We start from the raw sequence: 7,170 nt of genomic DNA on the forward strand, positions 1-7,170 counted from the left end.
TGGTCCCAGCCTTAGCTAAGACTCTACTTACGTCCGGGACCTGAAATACCAAAACGACACCCTGCTAATTTGATAAAGCGTATAATTTTTTATGTTTAACCTCATCAACCTCCTAAATGACCTAGCCTAATCTCTCTAAAGCTATATCAGACCCCAACACATGTCCTTGGGTCCCTCTAGAAGCCCTAAACCAGGTCCTTTCATATATGGATCATAATCTCTTTTTAATTTGTGTACAAGACTCAGATTTGACCTATCTGATTTAGCCGTTTGACGCTATTTTTTCTGTAACTCCCAAACCATTGAGATATACCATAACATAGATCCTGGGATTTCTGATAGCGACCACAACAAGATCACTGCAGAAGATATGAAACCATGTGAACAAACTAGTTCCAGTGATCTTCATCATAGTAATTTGAATGACATCCAGCCTTCTTAGGCAGATGACAAAGCTAGGTATAAGTTGTTGAACTTTGTAATTATGATGAATGTGAATTTTTTATGGTTAATCTTGAATGTTGAAAATACAATAATGTTGAATGCATAAAAGCAATATAAGCAATAGATATGATGAATTTTGATTTAGTTTATGCAATGAAACAATCAATTAGTGATAGCAACTATCACGTCGATAGTAGAGAATCATATGATATCGATGATGATGACTATACCACGTCGATGGGAGAGGACAAAGACAATGATGATATGGGCTTTGATTGACTTGGTTTCAAAAGCCATCAATAGTGGCAGTGTGGCAGCAGATGACATTTGAGAAGTCGAACCCATGTTATGTTGTATAACTTGTATGAACATTTGTTGGATAATATAACTATTTTTTGTTATTACATGAACGAGACGTGGTTGAATAGGTTCTCATTCGATGAATTCTCCTACAATGAAGATCAATTGAAACTCATTAAAATAGAGGCATCTTGTTTGTATGATGACTTACATAACGAACAACTTAATGATTGTGAACAATTTTAGTGGCTGACAACATGCTCAAACGATCAAAAAATTGTTTTTAGCAAAAGGTTTAATAATCTCAACAGTGTCGCCAAGGATTCTACTAAAGAAACACTAGCCAAAAAATGGTTCACACCCCTTTTCAATATAATACTGAGCCATCAGGGCTGAAATCATCTTCCCATTTTCAATGTTTTATTGGCTATGTACTCCAAAATTAGTTGGTCAACGCGAATGAAACGTATCTGCCTCTCATGACAATGCACACAAGCGTAGTGCTCGTATAGCCAATCCATACTCACAATTACGTCATACCCAATCATGTCAAGAATAGTCAAGTTCGCAGAAAAATTATAACCCACAATGAAGACTTCTACCTCAGGCAAATATTTACAAGCGATGGTCTTATCACTTGAAGGTGTAACAATCTCAAGTACATATCCTAAGTTAATAGGAGATAAATTTATCAAGCTAAAAAAGTGAGTAGACACAAAAGAATGGGTACCACCCATGTCAAAAAATATTCTAGCATCACAGCCTCTGATATAGACAAAGAAAATGCAATCACGGGAAAGAAACAACTTTTCTAATCTAACTTATTTCGAGGCTTCAGACTTCTAACTAGTGTGCTGGACTTTGGCAACAACTATGACTTGGCTTAGTTTGGCTTGTCTCTGTTTAGTTTAGCTTGGCTCTAATACCTAAACCTGTAACACCCCTTATTTATAACTAGATTTTTAGAGTAAATTTTTTTTATGCAAGGCCTTATCTATGACATTGCTCCAACTAGACTAAGCATTAGGGAGCCAGCTTGTGTACAAGCACTAGCATTTAATAGCTCTCTAGAACCAAGTTCAAAAAAGAGACATCCAAGGACAAGAACCCTATAAAAAAAATAAAAATAGCGTAGAAAACATGAAACCAAGAATACTACATACACAATATCAAACCAACAAGTAATCTAATAAATTTTATAAATTTAAAAATCATCATTCACACTGAATTGATTTAAATTATTCATGACAGGCAATTTCAAAACCAATGAGTCAATCTCAATATCCAGTGCCAGGCAGTTTCAAAACCAATGAGTCAATCACAGTGTCCCGGACCAAACCCTCATAACATCTAAAAATAAAGTCGAACCACAGTCCAATTGTCAAGTCTGAAGGAAAACTATTAAATCAAGCCTCATCACCTAAAATATTTAAAATTATATGGGTGAGAACAACGTACCTAAATATAGAAAAATCATACAAACAATGTACAGACTACAATAACATAAAATAATTTTAGTGATTTAATAACTTGAATACAACATGCATAAAGCAGAACTAGATACAAGTGTAACAATTAACACATGTACATCTAAAGAATAACATTTACAAAGCCCTCAACAATTCACACATTTATATTACCTTTTATGCATGAAGAATTAATCAATGCATGAGCTTACTAGAATAATTAAACCTTTCTTTAATGTATGAGTAACTTCTCATCTTTTCTTACTTAGATGATGCATGCAATGCTCTATATACATGTACAACACAAAATTATTTCTCTATCACAAACACCTATGTGTACTACACAGTTCTCACCAGAAAAGAAGGCAGCATCCCAGTGTGTATTTTCAATGAATTTATGACTTATTAACTTGGCTTTGCCCATCTTTTCAGGCCCCGAGGTGGTGTGATCCAATGTTGAGAGAGTCCCCAACCCTTCAATCTGATATGTCAGTATTCGTTTAGCTAAAGTACATATATACCACCCTGCAGTTGCAGTGGTAGCCTAATCCCCTCTCTCAGTGGTTGGAGAAAGCAACATTTCATGCTATAAACGAATCTCACAGAGCCTAAAGTACAACTTACACTCTCCTTGTAATCCACAAGAGAATTTAGTGCACATTTCATTTTTATTAGTTAATTCTCTTGCCAAACATGCCTAATCACAATTAATCACTTATAGGGTTAACAACCACCAATTTGGGCACATGCATAGCCACCTTTCGGACACAAACATAGCCACCTTTCGAGCATAAGCATAGCCACTTTCCAGGATCAAACATGCATAAGTTCAATTATGCCTCATTCAACTATAAATTTTGTCCAACTGAATTCTCATAAATGCAATTCACACATACATTCCCATGCTCAGATAGGCCAAACAATAATTTCTTACACATGCAATAATTCAAGCTTAGCACCATGTAAGTCACCTTGTGTATGCACTACAACATTCATTCATTCATGCATTTAGTGCACATAAGCATATTATCATGCTGCAAATAAGCATCTCATAACATTATATTGCACATGATTAATTCACATGCATCACTATACGATTTAAATAACATTGAAGTGGCATGTATCACTTTTACAAGGAAAATTTAATTCACATGCAAAATAATTTACATACATCGTTTTATGGTTAAAATAATGTTTAAAGTTCACGTGTTATTTTGAGCATGCCTAAATATTTACGATGATTGTTGTAGCTCAATAATAGAGCTAGGGTTTTCAAAACCCTGTAGGAAGTAAATTGTCAAGCCTAAGAATAGGTGTTATGCATAAAATAAATTATTGTGGCTCGATAGAGGCCCAAGGTTCAAGGAACCTGTTGGTGCTATAGACACATAGTGGTGTGTGTATGACATAAAAATTATACTGAGTTTGGCTCATATGCGAGCTCAAGGTGACTCAAACCCATGGAGTGCAAAATAGAGCACTAGCTGATCAATGAAACATGCCTACACACACACCTAAAGTGGCATCCACCTTCACAGGTGCAGACTTGTATATATAGAGCTATCACTAAATAGGTTGGGTATATAGAACTATAGTTGTTACCCTACATGGGTCCTCGGGTTACTGAACCCTAGTATGGCTATGAGAGTGAGGCATATCCCTGTAATAAAGATAAACCTTCAGACCCATTCAGGAACAATATTTACCTTGGAGAGGGTAGGTGGTATAAACTCCAATGGATGCAATAATAGGCCCCTCGAGTGGCAATGACTCGATGTCCCCGACCATTAGAGATACGAAACATGATGTACTGTATATGTATCCTAGGTTGGTAGTTTCCATACTTCTGCAGAAGGTTAGAATGCATCCTTGTTTATGGCCCAGGGTGGACTTCTCTCATAGTCATTGGACTGTTCCCTATGGAGTTACAGAATCACTTAGTCATGTGGGGTTTTAAAATAGATGGCATAATAAACCCCTATACAGACTCAGTTGCAACTCGAAGTTACCCCTGTGAGTACCCATAGTGGGGGATAATTATTGAAACAAAACCTTTTAAATAATAGTTTGAAATGAAAATATGTCATGACAATACAAAAGAATTAAGTATGTTTCTTTCTGTGTTTTGTCATACTTTTATCTGAAATAGCTCTAGTCCTAGCTTTGGATGAACTGCGACATCTGAATTACACAAACAGAGCTAGATTATGACACTTGCATATGTTTTAACATTCTAAATTACTTAAAATTGATATGGACTTGCCAGACTGTTATAAGTCTAACCCTTTAATGGGGTTTTGTTCAAGTTTAGGTCAGGATAAGCAATGTAAGCAGTGAAGCAGAAGCGACATTGAGAACCTGCACTCTCTAGAGGATCTAGGGCCCAACTTGGGATGTTGTTTATCATATTTTGTTCCCAAGCTTTGTTTTGAACAATATATTTTGACATTGGATTTGTAAATAAAATTTTGGTTTTGTGTTTACTCTGATATGCTTGATGTTGATTCACCCTTGTGGCTCGCTCAGAATTAGGAAACCTCAGTAGAAACAACAAAAACATCATTTTTTGTTGTTGATATTCAAAGAAAAATTATTTTCAAAATTCTCGATAATTTTTTGGGTTTTAAATTTTGGGACGTTACAATACTGGTTTCAGAGCCCTGGTTTGGAAAGTTTGGGTCGAGATCTGTCCTACTGCTTATGTGTCAAACTTGAGCTTATCAGGAGTCCAAGTGGTCCAGTTTCAGTTCAAATTTGTTTCCCATACTGTTCGAGTTCACTTTAGCCCATTTCAGCTCATTTCAGCATTTTTCATCTTTTGGTCCAGCTCAGTTCAAATTTCTTTCCCATATTCTGTATCCATGCAAAATATTTTATCTTTTGCATTTCAACATTTTTGGTCATTTTGAAAATGGTTTTAAAATAAAACTCGCCTCCATTTTTTAAATATGCGGGAAATTTCAGAGATACAGCTCACTCATCGGTACGAGATTCAATCGTTCTTGACACCTTTACTAGGGGTAATTGAACCAGCTTGGAAAATGATAGAATTGATGTTTTGAATAAAATGACCTGAGAAATGATTTTTCCCATGCAGGGCAAAGAGTGATACTGGAAAAATGAGGTTTGAACTAGGTTCTAGGGTTTATGAACTCAAATGAACTAAAAAGACACTCACTCAACTAAATTCCTAGACTGGATGATCGAGAAACGACATCATTCTCAAGAAAATGGTAAGAAATAAACACCATAATGAAGTGGATCACGAAAATATACTAGGTTTGAGCTGAAATGAAGGTCAATTATACTAAGATGAACTAAATCTGGAGCTTAGACACTAGCTGGGTTGACTGGACTTAGCTCAATTTCAGCTGAAATGGGCTAAAGTGAACTTCAACAGTATGAAAAACAAATTTAGTTTGAAACTGGACCACTTAGACTTCTGATGAGCTCAAGTTTAACACGTGGAAATAGGATCGACAGGAAATTATGGACTTAGGAATGATTGACTGGGATTTGAGCTGGATATGAGCTCATTTCGCCAAAAATGAACCAGATTCAGCTGAAATGAACAATGTTTGTTCATCGTGAGCTCAGAGGAGCTAGAAATGACTGACATTCTAATTGTTTTGAATCTAAAATGAGCTTGGTTGGGTCTAACTGGCGAGGGTCTAAGGTGACCTAGGGGTAGAATGGCAATTTTACTGACAAAAAGGGGGTGAAATGACACCTAAACTGAAATGGACTTAGGGTTAGACTCTTACATTGATCTACAGGGTTGGCTGACATCTGTGAGGGGGGTGTCTATAATGGACCTGAAAATTTTGGGGTGTTTACACTGTTGACATTGCACTGTAAGTTTTGATTAAGTTTTTATGCATATAGAATACTAAGTAAGTTGTGTACTACTAAGTATATTTTCTTTGATAGATGTCTAAGAGAGACATATTTGAGGCTATCAAACAAAGAAAGTGGGTCTATAATGGACTGTTGTTCGCAATCCAAAAGCACAAGTTGAGAGGTTGGTTCTCATGAACACCAAACTCCAATTTAGTGAAAGCTATAGGCGCCAATTATGTCCTCAGGAATATGTTACTTTGTATCTGCTTTACTCATATCGTAACCTAGGAAAACATCATTCACCTGATCCTCGATCAAGGTAATAAATCTATAGTAAGGACATATATTTAATATATTTTGATAGATGGCATGGGAAGTAAGGTGCAATAACCTTATGAGTGCTTTGATCAACCTAACAAAGGTTATAACACATGTTGCCAATGCAAGGCTGGCCATAGAAAATAATAGTGTAAACACCCCAAATTTTCCACCTTCACTCACAAACCCTTTCCTCTTGCCACTGGGACCCATTCTCTAAATCCTTCAGGAAACCAGCTGATCGACATCCAAGCCAGGGCCATCCAGAGCCCAAATTTTGCCCCAAATTCAAATATTTCAAAAATCAATCTCCATTTTGGCTCAATTTCAGTTATCAATTCTCATCCTCAGATGAGAATTTTCAATTCTTTGTCTCTGCCAGGGGTCTGGGACTTCAAATCCCTTATCCAGGGTTTTGCATTTTGCATATCAATGCATGTAATTTCACGTCATTGCATGCCATTTCATCGCATAGAATATCATTTTGAGATCCATCATTCTAGTTTTTCAAAATCTTTCAATCCAAATTTGAGATTTAAAATTTTTCTTTCGAAATCAATTATAAAAACCTGGGTTTTAGATCGATATTTGTCATTTGTCAACCCCCAGGATCTTATATTTCTTTATTTCAAAATATTTTCCTTAGAAAAGCAATCTGGATTCATTTTAAACTTAAATTTTAACTCATTTCAACTCTCACATGAGACCCATCTAGGTGGATTCGCTTCTGGATCCCTTCTTTCTTAAAAATTTCTCAAATTTTAGAGTTTTAGTTGGATTAGGACTCTGTCTTTTCACCTTT

This window comes from Nuphar pumila, chromosome 6, assembly GCF_984573655.1.
Source record: "Nuphar pumila chromosome 6, dmNupPumi1.hap1.1, whole genome shotgun sequence".
Lineage (NCBI taxonomy): Eukaryota > Viridiplantae > Streptophyta > Magnoliopsida > Nymphaeales > Nymphaeaceae > Nuphar > Nuphar pumila.